Source organism: Ovis canadensis, chromosome 3, assembly GCF_042477335.2.
Source record: "Ovis canadensis isolate MfBH-ARS-UI-01 breed Bighorn chromosome 3, ARS-UI_OviCan_v2, whole genome shotgun sequence".
In the NCBI taxonomy this organism is placed as follows: domain Eukaryota; kingdom Metazoa; phylum Chordata; class Mammalia; order Artiodactyla; family Bovidae; genus Ovis; species Ovis canadensis.
The window spans coordinates 31,983,846-31,997,928 of record NC_091247.1 but is presented as its reverse complement, the minus strand read 5'-3'; the positions used below and the strand labels follow the sequence as shown (position 1 = coordinate 31,997,928).

The following is a 14,083-nucleotide window of genomic DNA, read 5'->3' as shown; positions in this document are numbered from 1 at the left end:
ACAAAGATATTACAGGAGACATCTTTTGCGGCATCTGTCTATTCCTACTGCTCCTGCTTTTCCCTTGGCCTCCAGAGACAACAACCTCAAACCGCAAGACTGGAGCTGAGTCAGGCTTCTTTATACAAGGCTTAATCAACTGTAGCAAAATGTTTGACCCCACCCTTGACCACAGTTGATTGGGCCGGGAGCAAACACATGACCCAAATTAGACCAATCAGAATCTCATCCCAAGAAATCTGGAATTAGAACTAAGGGATTCAACCTTTCTTTAGATGACTAGACCTAAAACATGGAGGTTGGGTCCAGTGGGGATGGGGTGAGGGCATCTTCACCTGTGAGAACTGGAGAAGGATGGGAAGCCAGTCTACAGACAGAAAATGAAGCACAAGGGCAGAGATGAGAGAGAGAGGGTGTCTGCTGCTGCTGCTGCTGCTAAGTCGCTTCAGTCGTGTCCGACTCTGTGCGACCCCATAGACGGCAGCCCACCAGGCTCCGCTGTCCCTGGGATTCTCCAGGAAAGAACACTGGAGTGGGTTGCCATTTTCTTCTCCAGTACATGAAAGTGAAAAGTGAAAGTGAAGTCTCTCAGTCGTGTCCGACTCTTAGCGACCCCACAGACTGCAGCCCACCAGGCTCCTCTGTCCATGGGATTTTCCAGGCAAGAGTACTGGAGTGGGGTGCCATTGCCTTCTCCGAGAGGGTGTCTATTGAGTATTTAACACCATACCCTCCTGTAACCTTATATTGTGTTGTTGTTCAGTCAATCAGTTGTGACTGACTGTTTGAGACCTCATGGACCCCACACCGGGCTACCCTTCCTTCACCATCCCCCAAAGCTTGCTTAAACTCTTGTCTATTGGGTCAATGATGCCATCCGACCACCCTGTCTTCTGAAAAAGGTAGTATTCTATATAACCTTATATAGAACACTACTTTTTGTTTTAAGCCCCTTCAGTTGACTGCTGTTATTTCCAATCTAACATCTTAACTCAATCTGGTCACTCTTGACATGGAACTGAGAGTTTTATGTTTTCTTTACAAAGACGTAAGAAAAACATTTGCCTAGGGGCTAAATCCTTTTGAAACACACGAAAAAAACTCTCACCATGGTGAACATATGGGTAAAAAGAGCTTCATTCAGCAGACTTCATCAAAGGAGTTTTCTCTAAGAATTTGATAAATAGCCTTGCCCAGCATAACATTATTTTCAATATATCAAAAGCCTTGAAAATACTGAATTTAAATTTGTAAAAATAAAGATTTTTATTATGTTTAAGAGAGCTACTGCATAGAGTATTATACAATGAAAACAAACTAGGCCTCTCCTCGGCTTTCCTGGTGGCTCAGCTGGTAAAGAATCCGCCTGCAGTATGGGAAACCTGGGTTCGATCCCTGGGTTGGGAAGATCTCCTGGAGAAGGGAAAGGCTACCCACTCCAGTATTCTGGCCTGGCAAATTCCATGGACTCTATAGTCCAAGGGATCACAAAGAGTCGGACACAACTGAGTGACTTTCACTTTCACTTTATCCTAGGAGATAGTATCACTGTCTCCTAGGATAACACCAGTAGTTTGTGTTCAAGCAAAAAATGTACCATAGTAAAAAATAAAATATAGTACATATACCTTAGGAAAAAAATTTTTAAATAGAACTTGGAAAAGGGCCATCTGACTATTCTGATCAGGTAGGAAAATGTTAGAAACCTCTTCAAGGACTCCTGAGAATTATTCAACAATAATTAGAAATGTAGATGACATTATTTTCTGTTATAACACTTTTTTCAGCATCCAGTGACATTTATTGAACATCTAATATGGGCAAGAACCATGTTATCTTGTTTACTGCTATATTCTCTTTGCTTAGCACAGTCTTGGCATATAAAAGGCACAGTAAATATTTCTAGATAAGCAAATGAATGTTGAAAAATAAGAATCAATCCATGTTATCTGGTAAGTAGAGAATCAAATAATATGTCCAATGAGATAGTGACCAAAAGATGATTTTAAAACAATCCTCTTTTGTATATATTATATAAAAAATTCATATGAATTGGTAAAATAGGAATACCATAATTATAAATGGATAGAGAATATGAATAGTTCATAGGAGAAAAAATTAACCTTATTAATAAAAAGTAATAACAATGTTGATCATTAGGACTGATCTAAGAGAAACAAGTTAAAAATTACTCTGTCCAGTAATTTAAAAATTGATGAAATATAGCTTTGAGGAGGGTATAGTGAAACTGGTATATTCCTACACTGCTTTGGCAGACTAAAATATATTTTATAGAAACTATCAGTAATTATTTTACTGAAGTAAAGTTCTGAAAATTGATTCTGAGGATAGCCATCAAAAGAAGGAAAAATGATATCTATGAAAATGTTTACTGTGAAATATTTTTATATATGTTTCAGCATTTAGAAATTAAATGTTATTTATAATAATAAAAAACTAAAATCAGCCAATAACAGGAGAATCATTATGCAAATTACAGTACTTCATTCAGTAGACAGTATGCAGTTTTTTAAGAAGATAAATACAGAAAATATGTGGAAATACAAGAAATACAATAAAATACACTTGGAAAATATACATGGAAAATAGCTATGATATACATTAAGTGAAAAAAAGTTGAAAATAAAATTTTATTACACTATGACCTTACTAAAATACACTGTGACCGTCAAATAATAAACATATATCCGTATACACAAGTCCTAAAAGTAAAATGAAAGTTTAATTTGTTGGAATGGTGTAATTGTATTATTTGGATTCTAGATATAATTCTAAATCTACTGATACAATGTTATTTGGGTAATAAAATAAAATAAGAACTCCCTTTTTCTGAAGAAAAAATAGAATTTTAGGAAAAAGAACCGAGAGAGTTAAAGAGACATACATAGAGGGTTAAGACTTAATGGCAACTAAGACCCAAAACAGGCAAATAAATATATTTTTAAAAAAGACTTCATCTTTTTAAATTTCACTTCCCACAAATGAGTAAATTCTAGGCAGACTATTTCAAAGTATGATAAAAATTCTGTTGCTTCAAAATGGAGTGTCTACAACATTGAACAAAAGAAACCAGGCACAGATGGGTACGTACTGTATGATTTTACTTATATAAAATCTGGGGGCTGGCAAATTTATGATGTGCACACTTTTAACACCTGGAAATTATACCTTAATAAAGAAGAACAGAAATGGTCTATAATTAGATAAGATCATTTACAGAACTGAAAACCAGACACAGGCATTGAGAAGATTTCATTTTCCTTAAATTGCCTATTTGGAATGTAATAAAGCTTTTCTAGGTGTTTTGAGTAATCCACACTTACTAAACCACCTTGGTCAGCGTGGGTGGTCATGAATGGTGAGATGTTTATTTAATTACTTATTATGGCTCACATTGGCCAGACGGAGTGTACATCTTAAGGCCACTGCTGCCTCTCTTCAAATGACTGGGTGGATTCTCTTTCATAAAGAGTTATGTTATGTACATGATAGACTCTTACAGGAATCCAAGAAATATGACCATGTAAGTTCCAGCCTGCCGATCTGTGGCCAATACAGAGAAGAGGAATTGCACTGCAACAGAAGATCCTGGCTGCAGAGGAAGGAATCCCAGGCTCCAGGAACATCACACAGTGTATCTGACTATAAAGGGGAACTTGACCTACTGTTTGCATCTTCATGTTTTGGGTAATGGTTCTTCCAAGATAAATTATTTTGGAAGTTCTTTATGCACATTTAATATGAAAACAGAGAAATTATTAAATGCTGTAAGACAGTGAGAGGAAGCCTTGTAGAGTAGAAAGAGCATGGACTTGAGAGTCAAAAAAATCAGGAGTCAAATTCTAGCTCTTCCACTTCCTAAATATGTGACTGTGCAAAAATGATCCAATTCTTCTGAACTTCCATTTCTTTGCCTATGAAATGAGGTTTATAATACCTGCTATATATTGTTATCTTAAGAACTGGAAATTACATGAGTGCCTGGCATGCTGAGCAAACAATGGTGTCGGTAACTGTTAAATATTAAGAGAACTGGATACCAGCCATTCTCAGCACTTATGGCTGAATGGCTTTGTTCAAGACACTCATGTTTTTCATTTATAAAAAAAGCCAAAAACATCTACCTGTTGAAGAATGGCTTCTGAGCTTAATTTGCAAGCAGTCTATTTTTGTTCTTTCTTGTGCTTCTACATATGTCTACTGAAATAAGCACTTTAACACTAGATACTAGACAAGGGGGGAAAGGTCTGTTTATTGGATATGTACAACACAAAAGGAAAAAAAATCAGAAATGGTAAGTGGCAACAGTACCTAACCTCCATTTGAGGCCCAAGGCAGAAAATTCTCTTGAAAGGCTGGATGAGAATGGCAACTGACTTCAGGTTACTGACCTCAGGTTACTGACCTCAGTTTTAGCAGTGATTTCATAGCTCTAATTTTTAAATGTTCATTTTGTTCTTGAATGAAATCAAGATAGGGAAAGTTTCAAGTATATCACTCAGGGTCACAGACAAGATGGCAGAGTAGAAGGACATGAGCTCATCTCTTCTTACCGAAACACTAGAATCACAACTGCTGAACAACCACGGACAAAAAAGTACTGGAACCTTCTAATAAAATACCCTACATCCAAAGACAAAGAAGAAACCACAATGAGATGATAGGAGGGATGCAAGTGCAATAAAATCAAATCCCATACAGGCCAGGTGGGCGACCCACAAATTGGAAAATATACTGCAGAAGTTCTCCCATCGGAGTGAAAGCATGAAGTCTGCATGCAAGCCTCTTAGGTAGCCTCATCCACCAGGCTACAACCACAATCACAGAAAGACAAAATGAGATGGCAGAGAAATATGTCCCAGATGAAAGAACAAGACAAAACCTCAGAAGAACAACTAAGTGAAGTGAAGATAGGCAATCTACCTTTAAAAGAATTCACAATAATGATAGTAAAGATGATCCAAGATGTCCAAAATGAATAGAAGCATAGATGGAGAAAATAACAAGAAATGTTTAACAAAGACCTAGAAGAACTAAAGAACAAACAGCTGAACAATAACTGAAATAAAAAATATACTAGAAGGAATCAAGTATATCACCCAAACAAACAAACAGTGGCTTCCTATTGGCGTAGGGTCTATCTTCCTACAGTTCTTGACTTCAGGGCAAGGATGGTTACCCCATCTCATCTTTCTCTGCTGAGAGTAGGCATAAGGCCAAGATAGGGGCAGTTATCTTTCTTTTATTTCACAGGCTCAAGATGTGTTATTTAGGGAGAAGAAAATTGCAATACTAGAAATAAAAATGCTTGTCCTGCCAGTCTGGGCCAAGTAGTAAAAAATGATCTGATCCATTGTATATTTTAAACTAAAATACTGTTGCTTTCTGAACCCAGAATAGCATGGCCTGTGTTTCTCTATTTAAAAGGGGAAAAGAAAATCACAACTCTGCATGGGAAAATTCCCAACAAAAGGCTTACGCCTGACTTTACCCCTTTTTCTTCATACCAACCAAGGTTAGATAATCACAAACAGAACTTTACCCTCCTTCCTAGGATTGTTGTAAGGATTAAATGAAGTAAAATTACTCTGTCAAGTGCAAAATGCCACATAAATATTAGTCAGGCTATTACATGAAGGAAACTGGTATCATTCCAGGTTTGTGCTGGAGACAGCAACAATGAACTAAACAGACAGCTGGGCAAATCTGCCAGACAGGAAGCATGTCTGACTCTTGAACACAGGCTAGATTCCCTTCTGCTGAGCTATACCTGCCAGACTGGAAGCCCCTGGTGCCCCGGTCATGAATCGACACGTCCTGTCCAGGGCTTCCAAGGCCTCACTGCAGGCTGGCCTTTGGCTCCACCCTGCAGTGCTGGCCTAGGGCCAATTCTGGGTTAACTTCCCCTTCTAGTTTGCCTGGTACTGCCTTTCCGGTACCATCAGGCATTAAGCCAGAGTCAGGTTTTGCAGAGCACTAATGGCCCAAGAATGAGAACATTCCTTCCTTCATACTAGGGAACTTCCCTCTTCTTTCCCCTAAAAGCACTCCTACTTCTACTTCTTCTCTGGTTCTCATCTGCTCCAGGGCTCCACATTAGGGTGTGGGAGGTCAAGAAGCTAAGATAAGAGGGAAGGAACAAGTTTGTCTCATTGACCGTTCCTCTAAATTGAGTCTCAACTGCTCTCCACTAGTGCTACTTCCTTGCTAACTTCTTGCTTTCAGGAGCTGGAACATAATAGGTTCTTAATAACTATTAGCCAAAGGAACACAAATATCAGATTAATGAATCAGCAAACATAGGTATACTTTGGAGGTTTTGTGGGTTCAGTTCCAGACCACCACAATAAAGCAAATATCTCAATAAAGTGAATTTTTTGGCTTCCTAATTCATATAAAAGTTGTGTTTATACCACACTGACATCTATAAAGTCAACAGCATTATGCCTTAAAAATATACCTACCTTAACTAAAAATACTTTATTGTTGAAAACCCTAACCATCATCCGAGTCTTTAGCAAGTCGAAGTAATATCAAAGATCACTGAACAGAGATCACAATGATAAATAATGATCAAGCAGTTTGAAATATTGTGAGAAGGAATAATATTGAAATACTTGAAATATTGTGAGAAGGACTACATTGTGACAGAGACATGAAGTGAGCAAATACTGGTGAAAAACAGCACCAACAGACTCGTTTGCTATGCAGGGCTGTCACAAATCTTCACTTTGTAAAAATGAAGTATTTGTGAAGCACTATAATGTATGTCTGCATGCTCAGTTGCTTCAGTCCTGTCCGATTCTTTGTGCCCCATGGACTGTAGCTCACCAGGCTCCTCTGTCCATGGGATTATTCCAGCAAGAATACTGGAGTGGGTTGCCATTTCCTCTTCCAGGGGATCTTCCCAACCCAGGGATTGAACCTACGTCTCCTATGTTTCCTACATTGGCACGCAGATTCTTTACCACTGAACCACCTGGGAAGCCAAAGCACAGTAAAGTGAAGCCTCATAAAATGAAGTACACCTGGGTCAAATGAAGTCCAAGGCCTTTTCCTGGACCCTGACCTCCCCTATTCCTGCTTGCTTTTCATCTGTTTTTATATTCAGAAACTAGGGCAGCTTCAGCTTGGTTTCCCAGATTAACTTTGAGTTTAGTTCTTTATGCACAAAGGATCACTTTCAGCACATCCATACTTTCATGTGAGTTTTAAGAAGAAAAAGGAACTTAAAAAGGGACAAACCTTACCTTCTATCTATTTCTCAGAAGGGACAGAATCAATGTGGCAATATATAAATGTGTGTGTGTGTGTGTGTGTGTGTGTGTGTTTAGGAGTGGCATGAAAAGATTGTGAGGTTGTGTTATTTTCTATAGGAGAATGGAAGAGACACCCTAGCTGGAAAGCACAGTTGCTAACAGTACAGGCAGACTAACTCCTACCAAAGACAGAAGGTCAAGGGGGCACAGCTTTAAAATCATGCTGCTCACTCCTATCTCCAGATGCCCTAGATCAGGAGGGGAGAGCCAGGGTTTTCTGGTGTTGAGTGGTGGAGCAGTGTTCCTCTGCTCCAGCACATCAACTATGAAACCCAGGTGGTATCAAATACTCAGATATACATGTAGTTGGAATGACAGAAGGAGATGAGAGAGAATGGGGCAGAAAAAAAATGTGTTTTAAAAACCAATGGCTAAGACTTTGCTTAATTTGATGAAAGACAGAAATTTGTAGATACAAGATTATAAATGAACACTAAGCAGAATAAACACAAAAAAGGTTTACACTGATGTATACCAGAGTCAAATTATTGAAAGCCAAAGCCTAACAGCAACTCTCAAAAGCAGCAAGAGAAAATAACATATTACACAGAGGGAAAAATGATCTGATCAACAGGCAACTTTCATCTGAAACCATGGAGGCCAGAGAGAATGGAAAAACACCATTAAAATGCTGAAACTAAAAAAACCATCCTGTCAATCCAGAACTCTATATTCAGGGGATATGTTATTCAATTATGAAAGAAAAATAACAATATTTTCAGATAAAGTACAACTAAAAAGACCTGTAGCCAACAGATCTACACCAGAAGAAACACTAAAAGAAGCTCAAGTTGAAGGGAACTATAAGATGGAAACCTTCATTCAACGGGGAAGAATGAAGCCCACCAAAAATGCTAAGCATCTGAATCAATTAAAAAACTATTTTTTGCTCCTTTTGTCTTAATTTCTTTATAAATTGCTGATAGTACTGTCTTGGGAGATTTATTACTTGCAGAGGTATTACATATGAGCTCATGGCCTTCCTACTCTGTATTTATCTTATGGGATGCTTAGAGCCTGGAATTGCTTCTGCTCTCTATTTGAGCCTCTTCCCATTACTAAGAATTTGTTATGTGGGTTGACTGGGTAGTAATGTGGTGAGGGACAAAAATCTTTGAAAGCCAATAGAAATGGAGATTGCTAGAACATAGAATATATATGGTTGGGAGGGAGAATCAGTGCAGGGAAGGAAAACATTGAGATTAAATGTTCTCATGGTAAAAGCGAAGTTACCAGGAACAGGCCTTCAATCTGTGCTAATTTGTGGCAGAACTTGGGGAAGAGAAATGTAATGTACTTAGTCCACTACTTAATTTCTCAACCTTCTCACTCTACAATAATTTTTAATTTTCTTAAGGCTTGACAGGTATGTCTATATGTCTTTAGATAGTACTTAGTTCCTCCAGGTATCTGATTTCCAGTTGGCACAGGAAGTGAAAAAGAGGTGGTAGGATTTGGGAAATATTAAGGGGAGAAATTACAGATACAGTTCCAAGGCGCACCCTGTGATGAGAAGAGGAAGTCAAAGAACTGGGATTGTGGTGGTATCACCCATATGAATCATCAATCCTGAAAGAGTAGGATAGGATGGACACACTGGCCTCAGAGCTCTGAGTGGGATCTTGGGATATAATTGTTTTAGTGTTTGGAGTACTATAGGCTTCCAGTTGTATTCAGGACCTCAATTTCCATCAGAGGTTCTTAGCTTTTTGGTTTATTTTAGGAAGACTTAATGGAGAAGGCAATGGCACCTCACTCCAGTACTCTTGCCTGGAAAATCCCATGGATGGAGGAGCCTGGTTAGGCTGCAGTCCATGGGGTTGTGAAGAGTCGGACATGACTGAACAACTTCACTTTCACTTTTCACTTTCATGCATTGGAGAAGGAAATGGCAACCCACTCCAGTGTTCTTGCCTGGAGAATCCCAGGCATGGGGTCGCACAGAGTCAGACACGACTGAAGTGACTTAGCAGCAGCAGGAAGACGTAAATTTTTTCTTAAATTTCTTTATAACTATTCTTTTCTATAAAGTTCATTTTTGTCCTACCAAGGATTTGGCCTCCTCCTTTAGAAAGAAAGAGGACTCAGGGTGAATGGTATCAGGTCCAGAACCCAGAAACACAAATGACATTGATCAGACAATGGGAGGGAAATGGAGACTGGCTATCAATTGGCCTATTGGGAATAAAAATAGGTTTCACCTTACAGACCAACTCTTTGGAGAATTACCTTGAGAAGGATTCAGAGGCTTGGACTGAAGCACAGACTCTGAAAAGGGATCATAAATAACTGGTGATGTCCGTCATGGGAATAAGACCATGTGCTCAAGAGTGCTGTCTGTAGCTTGGGTGGTTTGTTTGCAGACTGATTGGTCCCCAGCAGATACAGGATAGACTGACTGGTCTCTAGTAGATAAATGACTTCCTAGGCTAACGCAAGGAAGTCAGGTTTTTCTGTGTCACTGACTCAGGACCTGTCTATCAAGTCTAAGTCAGGTCCAAATCAAAGAGTTAGGAAAAACATCGAATGTGAGAGCGGGAAAAGCCTGTTTATCATTACTGATGTTTGCTAAGTTCCTCACAGGAGTTGCCTGTCTAGTTCAGATAGGCCTGGTCTCCGGAGTCACACCTCTTAAGTCCGCTGGCTACATTTACATGCCCCAACGTGTAAGAATGAAAGGAAGACATGGGATCTTTTGCTCTGCACAGATTTCTCCTTTTCCAACAAGTCATGGTGTATGAATTTTGTACATGGGTCCATCCTACACTCCACGTGTAAAGCCAACAAAAATCTTGGGTCTTGAACCCCGACTTTGTTATGCCCATAGGAACCACCGATGCCACCTCTAACCTCAAATAACAAAAAGCCTTTCTCTTTAAGGAGTGCTGTGTCAAGGGCAAGCCCCCCATAAATGGTGGTGACTTGAGTTATTTAGTCTTTTGTGAAGAGACTAGGAGCTGAAAGGGGAGAAAAAACAGATGCTGAATTTGAGCTTCACCTGTCAGGCGGCTCTCAGGTGGGGAAGAAAGTTCAGCAAGGGGGTGGGGGGCCGCAGGTCGTGGAATTCACGGAGAGATGACTATCTTCTTACTGCTTGGCCAGAGTATTCGAGGTAGATGCCCTGCGTGTGGATGGGGGCTGGAAGGCTCCTTTCTTTTCCTTTTTTATTTGTTATAGTGAGGGACGCTGAATGGACGACTGTTGCTGCTGCCGCTGCTAAGTCACTTAAGTCGTGTCCGGCTCTGTGCGACCCCATAGATGGCAGCCCACCAGGCTCCCCTCATCCCTGGGATTCTCCAGGCAAGAACACTGGAGTGGGTTGCCATTTCCTTCTTCAATGCATAAAAGTGAAAAGTGAAAGTGAAGTCACTCAGTCGTATCCGACTCTTACGACCCCATGGACTGCAGCCTACCAGGCTCCTCCGTCCACAGGATTTTCCAGGCAAGAGTACTGGAGTGGGGTGCCACTGCCTTCTCCGGGACGACTGTTAGGTACGACGAAAGTGAGTCCTTCTGGGGTATTTGAAGGAAAGGCCCGTAACACACCCATGAGCAAAGGTGGGAATAACCTATGCCCGCCCCATCCCCATTCCAGGGGACTTGAGCTCCCAGGTGAGAGGGCTCCAGGGAGAACCCCACAGGGACTTGGGGTGGGGCGCCTGCATCAGGGACGTGCTGGACACCCCTTGGCCCTCTTCCGAAACCTTGGGGTCTGCGGTGGCAGGAAACGCATCACCCAACCCCAACATGTCACCTCGGGGAGGAGGAGCCAGGTGGGTCGGCACCCCTCCAGGAAGGGCTGCCGGGTCCAGGGCTTCAGGGCCTCCCCGAGGGAAGAGACGAGCATGTGGACCAGGCCCGCGGGGTCCGCGGCCTCGGGACTTCGGGGGTGATGAGCCGCACCCGGGCCAATTTCGGGTTCCCAAGGGAGTACGAGTCGGTGCCCGCCAACGGGCGGGCGGGCCGTCAACTGCCCGGCCCGTCGCCTCCCTCCCCGCCCCCCGGCTTCCTGCGGAGGCCGTGGCCGCCATGTTGTGGGGCTGAGGCGGCGCCGCGGAGCCCGAGCGGCCGTGACAGGCTGCGCAACAGGTTCGCTGTCGGCGGCCTGACGACGAAGCAGGCGCGGCGGCGGCGGCTGCCGAGCAGGTCTCCCGGCATCCGCCCGCGCCCGCGCCGCTGGTGCCGAGGGGCGCAGGGTCGCGCTGTGACGTGCGGGAGGCGCGGCGGGCGCGCCAGGTGGGTGAAGCGGCTGCCCGGGCTGCGGCAGGGCGCGGGGCAGGTGCGGGCGCTACCGCGTCCGCCGCGGGGAGGCTCGCGGGTCGGGCTGGGAGGCGGCTGCGCGCCCCGCACGATGCGGAAGGGCCCTCGGGAGCCCCGGAGGCCCCCGAACTAGGCCCCTGGCAGTCTTGGCGGCGCCGGGCGGAAACCTCCGGCCCCGGGTTCCTGCCCCCGCGGCGCGGCCAGGGCGGACAGCCAGGAGCCGGGGCCGGGCTGCCTCTTCCCCGCGGCCAAACCCTGGACCCCGGCCGCGGCCTCTTCTGGCAGGTGCGGACGCGGCGGCGGGCCCCCTCGCTTTCGGGGTGTGGGCAGAAGCGAGCCAGCCCTGAGGTGCACCCGCCCGCTTCCTCGGGGCCCCATTTTATTTTCACAGAGTTGGTTTTCCTCCTTGGCAATGGTTGGTGCGGAATGTCAGGTGAGCCGCATCCCAGTGCGTCAAAGTAGCCCGAGTCACGAGAGGCCAGTGGGCGGATGCTCTGAGTCTGCCGCTCTCATTAAACCAAAGTTGGGAAATGTTACAATTTGAGTTCAGCGTTATTGACTTCTAGGGTATACAGGAAGCACGGAGAGCTGTAATCTCTTGGACCAGAGTAAAAGTTGATTGCTTTTATAATTCTTTTTGAAGACGCCTGCATGTGTATAGTGAATGGGTAAACCGAGGCTGAAATGCAGATGGCTGTGCATTTTGTAAAAAGATGATGTATTTGGATTTATTAATCCTGTGCGTTATAGTCGAGTGATTGCTGATGGCAAGTATGCTTCACTTGAGACTTGTATTAATTAGGAATATTTTTGATATAATACTTTGTGATAGGAATTAAACTTAACACAAAAATGTTTGCTTTGCTAAATGCACTAGTTTGTTTTTGCTAGGGTTTACTTGCTTACCCAGAAATAGGCGAATGTGCCTTGAAATTTTGTGTTGTCCTAGTCAGCTTGATTTAGGTAGCATAGACTCCAGGTTAAGCTTCTTAAGCCTCTTAAGAAAAGTAATTGCCTCTCTGCCTGTGCTGCTTTGCTATGTTGTTAATCAGTGGTAAAACCTAAATACAATCTAGAAACATCACGCAAACCCCTTACATAAATTAATAATGACGTCTCTCAAAATTTAAAGATAGTAGCAATTTTGATGTGCTAGGTTTCTTTGGCTGTGCCTACGATTCCCTTGTAATTTATTTCCTCCAGCTTTATTGAGATATGCTTGGCATATATTCCTTATTACTTCAAAAGTAGGTAAGGTGAAAGTTAATTCTAAAAGCTTCATTTAAGGACAAACAGAATTTTGTGTTTTTTTTGGAGGCCATGGAAAAAAATGTGCATGGCTGCTGATTTAATGTAGTAGTAATGAGCCTCACGAAAGCTTGCATTTTTTAAAATACTTTAATGCATGTAATTGTTTTTTTGCTTACCTTTATAACAAGAAATTGTTTGAGAAAACTTGACCTGTACTGAATTATTGAGGAGGGAGGTACTGTTGTTAGTTCAGCATATCTCATGGCTAAAATCCAGATCTCACTAGAATATGAGAAAATGTGTTATACAATTGCTGGGAATAGAATTATAGTTTTTAAAAATTTTGTATTTTCACGAAATCTGAATAGTAAAAGGAACTTCTATACATCCATCACCCAAACTCAGCAGCTTTCAAGACCTTCTTTGCCCATCTCTTTCTTCCTTTATTTTTTTCACTCTATAGACTTACCGTATCTCTTTTTTAAAGTGTAAATTTTCTTACATAACCTTAAGGTTTTTATCTTTAATGCAGAGTTTCAAAATTTCTATCTAGTAAGACAAAAAGACCATTTATTGGGTATCTACTTCAGCTACTTTCCTCAGTATTAAAATATATTTACCATTTTTGTCATTTATTGAACACTTACTGCCTCCCAGGCTCTGTGTTGTGTTATATAATCATTTAGGCTCACAGAGATCCAATGAGTAGTTCTTTCCCACCCATCAAATAGATAAGTGAAATGTTAACCTAGAGGTTAACAGAGCTTCTTTAGGTTAACTGAGTTACTCTAGGTCACTGAGCTAGTAAGCCAGGTTTCAAACCAAGATTCTTCTAACTTCAGCACCTGTTCCTTAACTGGTACATTCATCTTGGTCCAGAAATTTAAACAAAAGGTTATTTGGGCATTCAGTATTTGTTGAGTAAATGAATGAAAGTTTTGATACGTATTATTCCATCAATAAGTAGCATTTTTATGTACTATATTTACTTGTAAAGCATTAACAAGTTCCAGAAATGATTCAGAATAAGCTAATTACCTTACTCAAAATATGGTGGTATCTTATTACCATACAACAGTGCGTGTGCCTGTTTTTCTTTTTTTATATTCTGGTATTTTCAGTACCTTATTTATGGAAAAATGTATGGAATAACTATTAATATTTATGAAGAAAGGCTAAAAATAGGCAGACATTTTTGTGTGCCAATTGTTAAAGGCTGGATTCCAAGTGTG

The 14,083-nt window shown here is 41.8% G+C and overlaps 1 protein-coding gene across 5 annotated transcripts in view; it reads left to right on the top strand.

The window, feature by feature from the left end:
• Nucleotides 1-11,092: 11,092 nt before the first annotated feature.
• The window catches only part of ITSN2 (intersectin 2), a 124,183-nt gene continuing 121,192 nt past the window's right edge, over nt 11,093-14,083 (top strand). For 2 of the 5 annotated variants that reach the window (XM_069582665.1, XM_069582670.1), the window contains exon 1: nt 11,093-11,576. The gene's annotated coding sequence lies outside the window, so the exon portion shown is untranslated. The remainder of the gene's footprint in view (nt 11,577-14,083) is intronic. The other 3 variants (XR_011255542.1, XM_069582669.1, XM_069582667.1) reach the window with 2 other exon arrangements.